Source organism: Pinus tabuliformis, chromosome 8 (assembly GCF_031772625.1).
Source record: "Pinus tabuliformis cultivar Carrire ecotype Pingquan chromosome 8, CPIR1, whole genome shotgun sequence".
Lineage (NCBI taxonomy): Eukaryota > Viridiplantae > Streptophyta > Pinopsida > Pinales > Pinaceae > Pinus > Pinus tabuliformis.
Genome location: NC_142294.1, coordinates 794514462 through 794531594, shown reverse-complemented (window position 1 = coordinate 794531594; position 17133 = coordinate 794514462).

Here is a 17133-nt window from a genome sequence, read left to right as displayed (position 1 = left end):
GTCAGGAATTGCATAATGGAAGCACGGTTGTTAAAATTGGAAACTAGGGTCAACTTCCACCTTATGACAACTCATATGATGGGGATGATTATTGCATTGGATTTATCATTCAGAGAGGTACAATTTTGATGTAAAGAACATCTAATTTTGACAAACAGAAATAGAATTATGAATGTATTTCTCTTATGGACAAACTGTCAAGGTCGGCCACAATCAAATGTAAGCTCAGGAAACCTAATAGATGTGTCTCTTCACCCTCAAAGAAGTGTATAAATAGAGGTGACATTTTCCTCATTTGGACATCACTCATCACATCATCATGTCTCTCTTATTTGGTTCGAACAACTTGGAGGTATTTCTCTTTTCTTCGCTCGTATGGCCAACATGGAAAATTTTAAGGATGGAAATTTGTCTTAAAGTTTAGAAACCTTAGTGAATCTTGCTAGTCTCTCATATGAAAACAATAAAATATTTGGTAATATATTTGTAAAAAAATTCAAATTTATTATGTTTTTATATATACTCTCTATATAATTTTGGCAATGTTTAAGGTAAAATAATTTTATATTATAAAAATTGGGCGAATTCTTCTTAGAAAAAATGGAAATTGGCGAATCCTTTTTCTGGGAAAAACATGGAAAATTAGCCCACCTACGAATATTAGCCCCCAAAATTTTCCATGATGGTAGACAACTCTCTCTCTCTTTTTGCCACACATGTGGTAGGAGGCTGAGTTTTTCTAGGCAAAACAGGTCGAAGTTTTGAGGGTGTTGACCAACATTAACTTACGGTGATTTCACCAGTGTTGACCTTGGCTTTTGGGCTAGAAGTTTGATTTTTCTAGGCTACATTTATTGGCATGAAAATTGAGAAGCTTGGCATAGGTTGACCAGCCTTGACTTTAGGTTGATGCCAAATTTGACTGCTAAAAATTAAAACAATGTTTCTTTCTCCTTTGACTGGGTTTGACCGATTTGTTTTGGGTTGATGTTGATTCTCTTAGAAGGCGAATTGGAATGTTGTCGACCGAGCTGATTGGAGGAAATTTTGGGCAGCGTTGAACAACATTGACTTTTTGGTTAGGGCTACACTGTCTTTTGATTTGGAAGATCTGTTTTGGGCTCACAATTATGATATTTGTACTCTCTCTCTCTCTCTCTCTCTCTGTTGAACTATTTAAGAATAATAAGAAGATTTGATCAAAGGGTTTCCCCACATTGGGGTTTGTCCCTGACATCCACCACATCTTTTGTCCTCTTGTCTTCACTTGTTTTCTACATATGATTTTATGTTCTATCTGCATTTACTGTCAATGTTTATAAGTTAATGTGATTGCTACTTGATATAATTGGAATTTTTCATTAGCCTGCTAAAGGAACATTGAATTAAATTTTCTTAAGCATAGAACATACCATTGTTATCTAAAATTAACATGATATCATAGTTGAGGTGAGGAAAAATCCCGAGAAAGAGTGAAACAAAGCAATCACTAAGGGTAGATGTTGGAAAAGGACTTGGAACTAGTCCTAATGATGACAACATCTTTCTTCAAATTTGAGGAAAAGCTTCAGGAAAAGCCCGACTATCATGCATGGAAGATGACTGTGGATTTGACTTTGGAAGAGAATGATCTGATGGACTATGTCAAAGGAAGAATATCATAACATCCTTCAAATGCATCCATTGCTTCAAACCAAGTACAATAAAGGTGAGGTAAAAGATAAGAAGATTATTATTGATTCTATTCACAAGCCTTTGGTTGCATATATTTCTAATTTGGAAACATATAAAGAGATATATGAAAGTTTTGTTGGTATGTTGAAAGTGAACAATGCAAATCAAATTCCCTTTCTAGAGAACAAGCTGAAGGGTATCAACATGGATAGAGGAGAATCCATCCAATCCTACTTCATGAGGATCATTGACATCAAGAATGATCTCCTTTCTATTGGAGAAGTCATTGGTGATAGGAATCTCACTCTTATTACACTTGGAGGCCTTAAAAGAGAATGGGATGTGTTCAACACTACCATTCTTAACAATGACATGATTCTGGGATTTGAGGAAATATTGGCTAGATTCACTGAAGAATAAATAAGGATGATGGAAAGAGACAAGCCCTCAAATGGAAACAATCGTACTGCCTTCTCTGCTCATTCTAGAAGAAGGAACAATATTGGTAAAAGGAATCAAGGACAAGGATACAAGTCGGGGTTTAAGGAAGGAAGAAAAGGAAGGTGCTTCAATTGTAACAAGTTTGGCCACTTCACTAGAGAGTGTCTTCATAAGAAGGATACTGCAAGAGATGATGACAAAAATAAGAATAACAACTTCAAGGGCAATGGAAATAAAAGGAACAACAGGTTCAATAAAGGAAAGAGGAATTCTCCTGCTACTCGAAATGGAGGTGGTTGTCCTCCCAAGAAGTCAAGAAACTATAGGTATGATGAAGCTAATGTTGTAAAGAAAAATGAATTTTATCTTATTTATGCCTTCTCCATCGCCTCTCCTCCAGATACATTAGACCATTGGTTGATTGATAGTGGTGCCTCAAGGCACTTCACTGGATACAAAGAATCTCTCTCAAACTTGGTTGAAATGGAGACAAATATGGAGATTATACTTGGGGATAATGCAACTTATGCCATGAAAGGAATTGGGACAGTTAATTTTCACTTAAATGAAGGTCAAACCCTTCACCTACAATAAGTGTTATATGTACTTGAATTGAAAAAAATCTTGGTTTTCATTTCTACGATGGAAGAGAAAGGTTTTAAGGTGTCATTCATTAATGGGAAGGTTCATCTTTGGCAAAGGAATCTAAGAGATCAATTCACTCTAGGATTCAATGTTGAATGTATCTATTGGGTTGGAGGAATTTTGATGGGAGAAATGATTTGTTACACCTCTCCTCAATCTGAATTATGGAATTGAAGCTTTTCTCACCTTCATTTCAAAGCCTTACTCGATGTATGGAATATGGTCATAGGGATGCCCGAATTCAACTTAAATCATGAAGGTGTTTATCAAGGATGGAAAAAATACAAGGGGACCATTCCCCTAAAGTGGAACACAAACCACCGATATTATTCAATTGTTCCATTTTGATCTATCATGTATGCTTCCCATGACATCTGTGGGTGGGTATTTGTACTATGCTAGTTTTGTGGATGAATTCTCTCGTAAGACATGGATCTATTTCTTAAATAAGAAGAATTAAGTATTCAAATGGTTCCTCTCCTTCAAAGCCTTGGTCTAGAATCAAATAGGGAAGAAGATCAAAATATTGGGGACCGATAATGGGACCGAATATGACTCTAATGAATTCAAATACTACTGTAGAGAAGTTTGCATTAAGAGGGATACTACAACCACTTATACTCCTGAACAAAATGGTGTTGCTGAAAGGAATAATGATACTATCATTGAAGCCACTTGGGCTAAGCTTCATGATGAAGATTTTCCTAAGTTCTTATGGGGAGAAGCTATAAACAACACTATGTATGTCCAAAAATAATGCCACATCAAGATTTGGACTTCGAGACACCCGAAGAATCATTCACCAGTAAGAAACCTGATGTTTATAATTTTACATTTTTTGGTTGTCCCATATACTTTCATGTGCCGAAAGATAAAATAAATAAACTAGATGCATTTGGGAAAAATTGAACATTCATGGGCTACAATGAAACTTTGAAGGCATATAGAATCTATGTGCCTAGTAAAAGGGAAGTGGAATTGAGTCATGATGTCACTTTCAATGAAGATTATGCACTTAGAAAGATTCAAGATCTTCCTATTCCTAGGAAGGCCAATGATGATACTAATGCAGAAAAGTAGGATGAATCTTCGTCTAATGAACTGATGCCCGATGTTGAAGGTCTGATGGATCCCATTGATCCACCTCCTAGTGAGCCCTCTACTAAAATAAAGAGGCTTTTGTGGCTTAAATATACTCTTGAAGATGTAAAGAAACACATTGCACTGAGGGGGACATTTCATTAAAGAAAGAAGCTAAATGGGTACCAAGGGTACATAGCTGCCATGAGTACCATCGTACAATCTGAGCCTTGTACATTTTAATATGCCATGAAGCAATAGGTTTCGAAGGATGCAATGAACAAAGAGTATGAATCAAACATGATGAATGATGTATGGGATGTGGTTCCTAGACCTAAGGATAAGTTTGTGGTCACTTCGAAATGGCTCTACAAGGTAAAACATGGAGCTGATGGGATTGCTAAGAAATTCAAGGCCAAATTTGTAGCTTGAGGATTCTCTCAAAAGGAAGGAGTAGACTATGATGATATATTTGAACCAATTTCCTAATATACCACCATTTGTTCGGTCATAGATCTTGTTGCCTCGCAAGGATGGAACCTTCATTAGATGGATGTCAAAACTACCTTCTTGCATAAGGAGGAAGTATATATGAAATAACCCAAGGGGTTCGAGGCTCAAGATCATGAGACACATGTATGAAGGTTGAATAAATCCCTCTATGGGTTGAAGTAACACCCTAGGGCTTAGTATGAGAGGATCGATAGTTATCTTATGAAGTTGGGATTTACGAGAAGTGACGCTAACCCAAACCTTTACTTCAAGGTTGAAAAGGACATACCTCTCATGCTGGTCCTTTATGTGGATAATCTCTTTCGGATAGGTGATGACCCTCTCATTCATCAATGCAAGAGGGAATTGGCTTCCTCGTTCGAGATGAAGGACTTAGGACTGCTGCAAAATTTCCTAAGGTTGGAGGTCTAATAAAAGCTAGGTGATATTTTCCTTTCTCAAGGAAAATATATTGTGAAGCTACGTGAGAGATGTGGGATGGTGGACTGCGAGTGTGTGAGTACCTCAATGGAACTCAAATTCAATAAGCTATGTGGAAATTTTGCTGGTCCTAAATTGGTGAACCCTATTGAGTATCGTCAACTTGTGGGGGTACTAATGTTCTTTGTTAGATCCTATCCTGACATATGCTTCATTGTGAACATGTTGATTCAATATATGGTCGAGCCCCATCACATTCATTGAATTGCTACCAAGAATCTCTTGAGATATCTCTAGGGCACAATCCACCATAGATTGAGATACACTGTCAGGGATTTGAGACTACATGGATATACAGATGTTGATTAGGCTAGAAGTGTGGTGGATCATAAGAGCACATCTAGGTGTTGCTTTTCTTTGGGGTCTGCTTCTATATATTTGATGAGCAGGAATCAGAAATTGGTTTCACTAAGCACCACCAAGGCCAAATACATTATTGTGAGTATGGGCTATTGTGAAGAATTTTGGTTGAGGAAGCTATTCAATGAGATTTTTGAGCACGTGCAAGATACAACTGTGATATTTTGTCACAACCAGAGTGGGATTCATCTATAAGAGAATCTCGTGTTCCATGACCACTCCAAGCACATTGATATCAGGCACCACTTTATCTGTGATATGGTACAACAGGGAGTAGTTAGGCTCCAACACATCAATTCAAATGAAAAGGTTGCATATATTCTCATGAAGCCTCTCGGGAAGGTCAAATTCTTAACCTTTTGAGAGAGACCTAGAGTCATGCAATGACCCTCCTATGAGGGTCTTGTATGAGTTGGACACAAAGATCTAGGAGCTCCTCGGGGTTTGGGGTACTTCTTGGAGATATGAGCGACCATAGGGTAAGTGGTTCACCTTCCCCTAGTGGTAAGCTAGATACAAGGTGAGTGGTTCACCTTCCCCTATGATACCTCATTATGGTTGACATGTGTGTAAGATGAGTGGTTCACCTTCCCCTACCCAGAAACATACATGTAGGGTGAGTTGTTCACCTTCCCCTACAATTGAAATATGCATAGGATGAGTGGTTCATCTTCTCTTATGGCATATGAGTAGGATAAGTGGTTCGCCTTCTCCTGCCATTGCTCTGACACACATCCTAGCCATAGAGTCCGAGACTCATGGGAAGTACCTCTCATCTGGCCAATGAGTTGGGAAAAGCTAGTTAGGGACCATAGCACAACTAATAGACGCATCATGTATTATCATACTCCCTACAACTAGGATGCATGTTGTTCAACAAATTGATCTAGGATCAAAGACTGCCTCTAGTTAGTGGAGAGTGGTATGATACACCCTTCATCACTTATTCTTCATTATTATTTCATGGTTCAGCAGAGCAGAGCAGAGAAGTGCAGGGCAGTGATGGCAGGGATGGTTCAGGATGATAGGTTGGCATAATGATGGATTGGTAGGTGAAATTCTCCCTAGTTGAGAGGGAGTGTTAAAATTAGAAACTAGGGCCAAATTCCACCTTATGAAATCTCATATGGTGGAGATGATTATTGCATTGGATTACTCTTTCAAAGAGGTACCATTTTGATATAAAGACCATCTCATTCTAAGAAGTAAAAATGGAATTATGAATTTATTTCTCATATGGACAAACTGTCAAGGTCGGCCACAGTCACATGTAGGCTCATGAAGCCCAATAGATGTGTCTCTTCACCCTCAATAAAGTGTATAAATAGAGGGTACATTTTCCTCATTTGGACATCACTCATCACATCATCTTCTCTCTCTTATTTGGTTTGAAAATCTTGGAGGTCTTTCTCTTTTCTTTGCAGTGTGGCAGGCAAGTCTCTCTCTCTTCTTTATGCGTGTGGCAAGAGGCCAAGATTTTATGGGAAAAATAGGTCAAATTTTTTAGGGCGTTGACCAACATGGAATTAGGGTGATTTGACTAGCACTGACCTTGGTTTTTGAGCTAGAAGTTTGATTTTTCTAGGCCACATTTATTGGCACAAAAATCAAGAAGTTTGGGATAGGTTGACCAGAGTTGACTTCAGGGTGACATCAAATTTGACTACTGAAAATTACAGAAGTTTTTCTCTCTCCTTTGACTAGGTTTAACCAATTTGTTTTGGGCTGGTTTTGACTCTCCTAGAAGGTCAAATTGGATTGTTTTTGGTCGAGCTAATTGGACGACATTTTGGGCAGCTTTGACCACCATTAACTTTCTGGTTAGCGCTGTATTGTCTATTGATTTGGCAGATATGTTTTGGGCTCACATTTATGATATTTGTACTCTCTATCTACTAAACTATTGAAGAATAATAAGAACATTTGATCAGAGGGCTTCCCGACATTGGTGTTTGTCCTTGGCATCCACCACATCTTGTGTCCTCTTGTCTTGGCTTGTTTTATGCATATGATTTTATGTTCTATCTACATTTACTTTCAATGTTTATAAGTTAATGTGATTTCTACTGGATATAATTGGAACTTGTCATTGAGATGCTAAAGTAACACTGAAGTAAATTTACTTAAGCATAGAACATACCCATTTTATCTAAAATTAACAACGGTGGACCATAGTGGACACAAATTTTGGAGGATTGAACCTTGGTGATTTCTATCACAAAACAAACTCTTGTCCCTGGGGAAATAAATTTGAGAGCTAATGAGGAAATCTAGCACTCATCTATGTGTGTGTTATGTGACAGAGGGCATGGTAACATGTTATGAATGGGTCAAAAGATTTGGTAGTGAGGGCCATATTTGGTGGTTCAACAAAAATTACCTGAGAGCTAAAAGAATTTCTAAAGTGATGAACAAGTTGGGAGTTTTTTTTGTGGAATGAGTTAGATTTGGTATTTTTGGGAAATGGAAAAATCATGTAGTTTGACATGTTTATAAGTGTAGACAAAATTCCATCTAGACCTTGATATTTTCTAGAATTGCAAATTTGGAAAGTTTTGCTTAGTTTTTCATATAGGGACAAAATATTAGAGATTGAATAATTTGAGAACACATCTAGAATACTTGACAAAAGTGGTAGATGAATTGCAAATATGAATTCATGCGAATTAAAAAGTTGAACTCAACTAAAATTTATAAATCTAAAATACTGGCTCTAATTTTTCATAAGAAAAAATAAATTAGCAAGAACTAAGTTGGTGTTGTTGATGTTCTTGTTGTTGGTGGTGTGTATGGTGAATTGATCAATGATGGGATATTGTTGAAGGTGATTTTGTGGTCATTAGGGTGTGAGATTGAGGATATATTTATTTATTTTATGAAAGAGATTGACCTTCATGATTTGTGTTTGAAAATGGAATGAATGAAGAATCAAGGAGGTCAAGTGAGTTGGAGGTTGCATTTCATGGGTTTTAGCTCCCTCCAGCAGTGGTTGGTAAACAATTAGGGGTTGAATAAATTTTCAATAGAAGTTGATAAATCTGGTCTAGTAGCTCCTATCAGTGATAGCAAATAAACTATGGGTAGCTTCTCCTTTCAATAGCCACTGATAAATGAGGGAGTAGTTGCTTCCTTCTAGTTGGAGCCATAGAACTTTGTAACAACAAGTGTAAGATTTCACTTGTGAAATTAATTGAGGTAAGGATTGAAGAATATATGTGTCTAATATGTGTTTCTTTTGTTGAATCTTATGGTACTTATATGAATGGTTGTTGAAGTGTTTATTGGTGTTTTAGTATAATTCACTTGTGAAAGAAAGTTTAAAATTCTCACAATATTGATTCACCTCCCCTCTCAGTATTGTCCTAGTTTCTAACAATTGGTATTAGAACCAAGTTACTTTAGAATCCATTTAATAGCTAGAATAAATATCAGGGACCATGGAAAATGAGGGAGGATGATTCACCATTAGGGAACCTATGATCAGCGGAATGAAATATGTGTTTTGTAAAGTAATGATGAAAACCTATATTCAATCTATTGGTGTTGATATATGGGATGCTTTGGAAAGAAGAATATAAAAGGCCTCAAGCTCTTATTACTAGATATCAAAAGGTGGAATTTACATGCAATGCTAAAGCAATGAATTCTCTACTAGCTAACCTACCTGAATTAGAATTAGTCAAGGTGATGGATTTCTATTGGCTTAAGGGGTCCTGACCTAGGTTCAAAGTTAGATGCACCAACCAATAAAACCCTAACTATTGGACCTTTCAGTAATAACCTGCATAGTGCAGGTTGAAGTCTCACTTGAAGCAGTATTGGGGGATGACAGGACTAGGTTTCTACATCCATAGGTCATTGTGATGGGTTCTTCTAGCTTCTAGGGTTTCTTTCAATCTCCGCGAACCCTAACCCTTAAATTATAAATGATTGCAGTAACACACAAAAATAGAATCTTAACCTTCATGAAATAATTTAATAATTCATAACAGTAAGTAAAAACACATATCTGCTAATTTCATGCATTAATTAAACATTACTTCATAAGAATTCAAAATATTAGAGTAAATACACATAAATTGCATAAGTAAAGATAGATGTACAGATACACAAGTAGAGCTTCAAAATAGTCTTTTATTGATATAATCATTCGATTACAGACTCTTCTTCCCTGCGCACTTAGTTGCAGGGGCCTAGGCACTCAGCATTCAGACTTACCAAGGTCTTTGCGCACTCAGCTGCAGGAGCTTTCCCCTTTGCCTAAGTACAAGAAACAAACTTTCTTGCATTAGCTTACTTGTCAATATAATGATATTCTATTTCGAATTACCTCCTAGACTCGCTATGACTCTTCTATATATAGCCTTTGCTTTTACAATACCATGGTCTGTGGACAATGGGAGAATCAAAACGCTCCCTATATTCTAGAAAATTAAGGGACTGAAGCCCCTTTTGATTCCTATGACCTTTGTGCTCTGCTTCATCAAAGCGTGGAGGCTTTACAAGTGTACCAAAACTTATTACAAAACTTTACCCCAAGGGACCCTGTATCAACAGGCCCCCAATGAAATTTCATGACACGTCCTCAAGTTAGTTTGTTGGTATTTCGATCTTGGCCTATAGTTCATGGAACTCCAACTTCAAAACCTACAGGTCGGTTGTTCCTTGTGTAGTAGCTTCTTGCACTTCTTCAACCAACTTTTGAGTAGTTGGGTCTTCAACTACAAGGCCCATGGTATTCTAAGTCTGTTACATCCCCTTGATCTTACTTTGTACAGATAGAGTCAACTCGTTGGCCTCTTCTATCCATGGTTGTGTTCGTGTAGAAAGAATTGCTTCCTTGCGGTGCAGCTCATCAATTTCATTCTTTATAGTCTTCCCTTCCTGCAACCATGTGAACTATTGTACTAGTGTGAGTGTGCACGTAGTCGATCAGATTTCATCAAACTGTATCTGCTTCTCTCTGATATTCACTACAATATTTTGCAGAGTGGGATCTTCTTGCAGCGAGGTGCACAACTCCATGGTTTTCTCAAAGAGCTTCGTGGAGCCCTTTACTGCATCTTCTATCAATTTCATGCCTTCCTTGATAGCAGCTCCGCATTGCTCTCTAACTTTTGGAGGAGTCATGGGTTGTAGCTTCAATTGTAGCTCTGATATATGCAACTACAGCTCAAACCAGACTCGGTCAATTTCATCTTTAGAGTCCTTCACTGTAGCGACCAGCTTTTGGATCTTCTCCATGGAGGTTATTTCAGCTAGAATATTGAGCTTTGGTAGGCGTCATACATAAAGAACATTATACAATGAGAGTGTATCTAGCACCCCAATAACGGATGACCTTTTGTAGGATATTTCTGTAAAAATTGATTTCTTACGTTCAAGTCTGTGTAATGGCTGCTTCCAACTGTTGGCTCCATGTTGTGATTTCCTGTTTCTACTTAAGAACTTGTGCCTTCTCCTAAAAAATACTCTGGTTTTTTTTTTTAACTTCACTTATTACTAGGAGTGTGCACTTCTCCCTAATCCAAAATTCATTAGACACCCCTAGGTGTAGCACATGCAAGGTCTGGATAGGGAGTTTCTTGAGGTTTAAGCCTAGGTTCTTTATCTGCTTAAGTTGGGCCCTTTGTTCTTCTATTTCGACATGCATGGATCCTCCTCGCAACTGAAGGGTGCGGAGATCCAAAGATTTGTCTATATCAAAAACGAACTCACTCACTTGATTTAGGCTTGCTGGCTACCCCCTCACCTAGTCCACGCTCGTCTGTGACCTACCTATTTGGATCTGCAATTCGCATAGATCTCGTTGAACCCTTCCCAGTGCCTGTTGGCACTATTCCTTGAAGTGGCCCCAAAGATAAATCGTTCTGTCATGGACCATGTCACATATCTCATCTAAATCCCCTTTAGTAAGGACTAAAGGGGTTGCAACTATTGATCGATCAGACTTTTGTTTCTTGCATGGCCCAGTGGAGGTTTGCCTCTTCCTTGTCTAGACTATGAAGGGGGATTCTAACTCTGCACACCCTACATTGCATTCCTCTATTTCTTCCTATGATGTTTTCTCCTTTTCCAACTCCTCAACATCAATTGTGGCCTATGGCATTTTTGTCTCATGTGCTTCTCTTTCTTTGGCTTCCGCTTCTTTTTCTCTGGCCTCAAATTATTTTTTCTTTGCAGATTTCTCTCGGGTGGCACTTTGCTATGCTTCCTTATTTTTCTTTGTTTTCATCGTCTGCACGATCAAACCTTCTGTGACCTTAATAGTAACTCTGTCGGCATCTGACGGGGTGAGACAGTCGCTTGGCCACTTGCTGAGGACCCCTGCTATGTCCCCCTTGGCCAGCAAGTAAGGCAACTTGTGCCATATCCTCATGGGATCCCTCCTCGCACGAATATGCATATTGTGGAAATCTACTTTGAAATCAGCTATGGTCCCATACTGCATTTACAGTGTGGGTGATAGCCTTGGCCTCTAGCTAATCACCATCCTCAGATCCATCTCAAAAAGGACCCATAAAACCTTCACATCTAGGATGCGCACGGGGTCCTTTGTAGCCCAGAGCAAAGTGAACTTCACTACCTCTGGAAGGTTGGCATCATGGGGAGGAAACTGACTATCCTTAGGAGTCCTCCATGCCACTAGTGCTATCAGTAGCAACAACTAGGTGTAATGGAGCACCTTGCCCTCATCTTGGGCCTCCCTGCAATTCTCCATAAATTCCTTGCATAAGTACTGAGCTCAGTTATACTAAACTCCTTTGGTGCACTATGTAGCCAAACAGATGATCGGTGCTGGTACTTTGTCTACGCAGCACTTATGTAATATTTTTCCTGCTAATATCTGTGCAGAAAACTACATTGCAAGATTCGAGATAGAGCGGATAGAATATCCATGCAATTTATTTATCAGGCCAAACTTGCTCTTCATCTGGTCTGTGAGCTTCCTTTCCTGTGATTTTCCTCCAAACGCTTCTATATGATCTACTCAGTATGGTAGTAAGGTGATCTGGTGGATCAGCATGTCTCTTATCAGGATGGGTTCTCCCATCCAGAGACACCCATAGTGCACTAGTGTGAGAAATTGGTGCACACAGATGGTGTTTATGTTGGTACGACAAAAATGCGACACCCAAAGCATGTTCATGAACCCTGCGACCCAAACACCAACTACCCACTTCATTGGTTCCAATCGCGTAACCTCTAATTCTTCACAGTAGACCTTGGATAGGTATTTTTGGGGCACCATATGAGGGAACTTCTCATGGTCCCCAAAGTCCCAATCCTCCATCTTGAGTGTTAGTATGTGGGCCAACAATGCGCCCTTGAACACCACCTTCTTTGGCAACAGTAGCATGGTCACCATAAAATTTGTGTTGTCTGGATCTTTTAGCACTTTAGCTGTGGCCTTGTGCTATGGAATATACTTTAGTAGTCAAGTCATTGGCTCATCCTCCTTAGCATCAATCTCCTCGATGCCTCTATTCAGTTATTCTTCATCCAAATCCATTGGTTCTATTTGTTGTTGTGACCAATCCGTATTCCCCTTCTGGCAGAATTCCGTGGGGTTTTTCCACGGTGACTGCCTCATCAGGACCTGCTGAGGTTTCTTCTGCTTCTTATTTGTCGCCCTGGATGTAGAAGGTTGAGATACATAAGGCTTAGGTCTGGGAGACCTAGGCATAGTAGTCATAAATCATGTAGGGACAGACAATGCTGCTTCCATCTCAGGTGGAGTTACAGTCATTCTAGCTAGAAAACACTCATAGAGAAAGTCAGGTACGTTAACCAACCCTAGTCTCGAAAAGATCTCTTCCCAATTTGGCCCAGACATATAGTTCTGCACTTGGCACATAACAAGGTGAAAAATATCAACAAATTCTTAAGAAGAAAAGTGTTCTAATGTGATGTAGCACGCCATATTTATAGATGATTTTAAATTCAAATCCAACTGTTCCCTCCAATTTCTAATCATTAATGCATCATTGGCGGAAGATTTCCAAAGATATTCTTCATAAATGCGTCTTCCTCACTCCTTTCAATGAAAATTTTTCCATCCAATCATCTACATTGCTTCCAACGATCATTTTTCATCCAAGCCACATGAAACCCACCCTTGTAGCGTAGCCTCTTTGGCACAACTCCCCTCAGCGCCTTACTTCAACCTGTTGCACAACCCCCTTACTTCGATTTTCCAACTTTCAGACAGTGTAGTTTAGAGTCCTACACTTCCTTGCAGCTGTTTGGAGTACTAAGACTATCCCACAATCATATAGTCATTGCACAGGGGTAGGATCACCCCTGTAAAGTTTCAATCGACTACCATTGGCTTTTCCTGGAAATAATTCGCCATTCAGCTTCGCAAGCTTAACTGTGCCACCATTTGCAATTTCCTTAACAACATAGGGTCCTAGCCAATGCATTTGAAATTTGCCACGAAACTTTGTAAACTTACTATCATATAGCAATACCAAATCTTCATTCTTGAAGGTGCGTTGTTTCATGTGGTGATCATGCCATGTCTTTTGATGGTCCTTTTGCACTTGCTGATGAAATCCTGTTAGGAAACAGTCTTCCTCCACTTCTACCAGCTTGGCAAGATGCTCCTCCATAGTATCATCATCAGCCATATCGGGCAATGCCACAATCCACAAACTTGGCACAATGTATTCCATGGGAATTACAGCCTCCTACCCATATACTAATCTAAATGGGGTTTGGCCTGTCAACTTCTTACAAGTGGTCCTATACACCCAAAGCACCGTTGGTATGTGCACATCCCAGTCATTCTGCTTAGTGTTGGAAATATTTGTCAAGGCACTCTCCAAAATTTTGTTGAAGGCTTCCATCATGCCGCTAGTTTCGATGATACGGTATACGCTTCTGATGATATACCTAGAACTCATCAAGCATCATAATAATGGTTTCATTTAAGAAGTGTGTGCCCCAATCACTCATTAAAATTTTAGGGCAGCTAAAACCAAGACAAAATAAACTTGAAGATAAACTTCATGGCTGTAGTTGCACTATAGTCTTTTATAAGTTGAGCCTTTGCCCATCGGGTCAAGTATTCAGTCGTGGTGATAATTTATCTAGCCCCTGTCTTTTTCCCTGGTGGTTGAATTTGACCCACAAAGTCTATCGCCCACTTATCAAACACTCGAAATGTTACTTATGGATTTAGTGGAAACTCATCCCTTTGCCATGGTCACCCCATCCTATGACAAACATCGAACACCCTATAATACATCTTCAAATCCTTAACTACCACCGGCCACCACAGCCCTGCATGTAGGATCTTCTATGCAGTCACTCTACCTACATAATGACCTCCCACTACTCCTCCATGTTCTTCTGCTAGAAGGCTTCACCGTTCATACTCCAGTACATATTTTCACAATATTTTGTCAGAGGTCATTTTTTACAAATGTCCAATGATCATAGAGAAGTCAGCCTCTCGGACCATGAATTATTTCTTCTGTTGCATCAAATATCCTTTCGAGCCTGATTTTGTAGACAAAAAATGAATTATATCTGTGAAGTGATCATCTATGACATGAACAATGAAGAGTTGTGCATCAAGCAACCCTTCCTCAAAACTTGTAGGCTCATTGTTGGCTTGATGGGGCCTGAACCAGGTTCATCTTTAGTTGTGCCAACCAACAAAACCCTAAACTGTTTTCCCTTTTGCCAACAACCCGCGTAGCGTAGGTTGTAGTCTCACCCGAAGTAGTATTTGGGATGCTAAAACTAGGTTTCTACATCCAGAGGCCTGTGTGAAGGTTCCCTGAAACCCTAAGACTTGCTATGACTCAACTTTATATAGAATTTTCTTTACAATAACATGGTTTGCAGATCATGGGTGGGTCTCAAAATAACTCTATCACCTACCCAACTAATGGACTACAGCCCCTTTGACTTCTACTAACTTCACGCTCCACTTTTCCATATTTTATGAAGATTTTACATTCAATAAAAATTATAATACAAAATTGACTCAAAAATTAACAAAATTGACCCCAGGGACCCCATCCCAACTGGCCCCCAACACAAATTGGGTGACTTTCCCTCGAGTCACTCAGCTGGCTCCTCTATCTTGTTGTGGGGGTCAATGAACTCCATCTGCACCACATCTATGTTAGCAGAACCTTGCACCATGGCCTGTTGCACTTCTTCTACTAGATTTTTTGTAGTCAACCCCTCCATCGCGAGGCACATCGTCCTTTGAGTCTGCTGGAGTGTCTTCAATTTTTCCTAGATTAACAGAGTAATATGACTTGCTTCCTCTATCCATGGTTGTACTATGGCCTTTAAAACAACCTCTTTTCTCTATAGCTCTTCAATTTGTGATTGTAGTTATTTTCTTTCTTGTAAACTAGTGAGGCACTGTATTGGCACCAAAGTGTGCACAGTCACCTTGATTTCATCAAAATTTTGTTGCCTCCCTCAGACATCTATGCCAAGATTCTATAGGTTTGGGTCCTCCTATAGAGTCATCCATAGTTCCATGGCTTGTTCAAATATCAGTGTGCAACCTATGACAGCTACATCTGAGGTGGCCATGCTCTCCCTGATGGCTGCTCCACACTGCTCCTAGATTTCTAGCAGAGTGGCTGGCTGCAAATTCAATTCTAGCTCTGAGATCTTCATTTGAAATTAAAATGTTACCTGACAAACCTTATCCTTTGATTCTCTTACTGTCGAAACCAACTTCAGAATCTTCGTTGCTGCTTCTGTATCCTCTAGAATTTGAAGTTTTGGCAGTGTCTTGCATGCCTGCATAATTGCTACCTCTAAGTTCTGGCTTCGCATGGCCACTTCTTCCTTTTATTTCCATGCCTGAGCCTTTTCTATGAAGATCTACTCATTATTCATCTTGAGCTCCCTCATGACGGATAGTGCGTGTGCTCCTTGATCATGAGCTCGTCTGATACCCCCTGATGAAGCACGTGGAGGGTTTGAATAGGTACTGCAACTAAGTTGACACCCACATCCTTGATCTTCCTGAGTTGGGTGTTTTCTTCATCCACCTCTGCGTGAAGTGATCCTTCTGGCAATAGAATAACTATGAGGTCTAGAGTGTTGTCTATGTCTAGCACTGACGTGCTCGCTTGCTGCAGGCTCCCTTGAATCTCGCTTGCTTGTCCCACGCTCACCCGAATTCGACCTATTTGAATATGCAACTCATGTAGATCCTTCTACATGCTCCCTAGTGTTAGCATGTACTATTGCTCGAATTTTATCCATAACTCTGTCACTATGTCATGGACCTTGTCCTTGATCTGATTCATCTCCCCCTCAATGAGGACTATTGGATCCACATGTGCATGCTTATTGGATTTTTGTTTCTTTCTGGACCTGGAAGTGGTCTCCATTGTCCGCTTATGCAATATAAAGGGAGTGCTCTTCTCCCTGCCACTACCTCCTTCCTCCTCGGACCCTTCCCTGTCTACAGTATTTTTAGAAGCAGAATCCTCAACTTCCTGTGTGGCATCCTTCGTGGCACACTCCTTGTCAGCATCTGCCTTAGCAACAACTTCCTTCTTTTCATATTATGTTTTTCTTGGACTATTTCCTGCTCAGCCTCTATGTTTCTCTACGCTCCCTTCTTACGAGCAGCAGCTTGCGCAACTTCCTTTTTCTTTTGCACCACTGTGTCTTGCGCTGAGGAGCTTTCCCTGGTCATGCTTGTTCCTGCACCAAGATCTAATGGGTTCTCCCACTCAATTGGCCATTTTCCCATGACTTCTTGTACATCTGCATTTTGACTATGTATGGAAACTTGTGCCATACTTTCTTAGGGTCTCATCGCACATGGATGGATATGTTGTGAAATTTTGCTTTAAACTCTGTGTAGGCCTCCAATTTCCTAAACAATTTTGGTGACAACCTTGGCCTCCTATTGATCACAGTGCAAAGGTCCATCTCAAGAAGAAC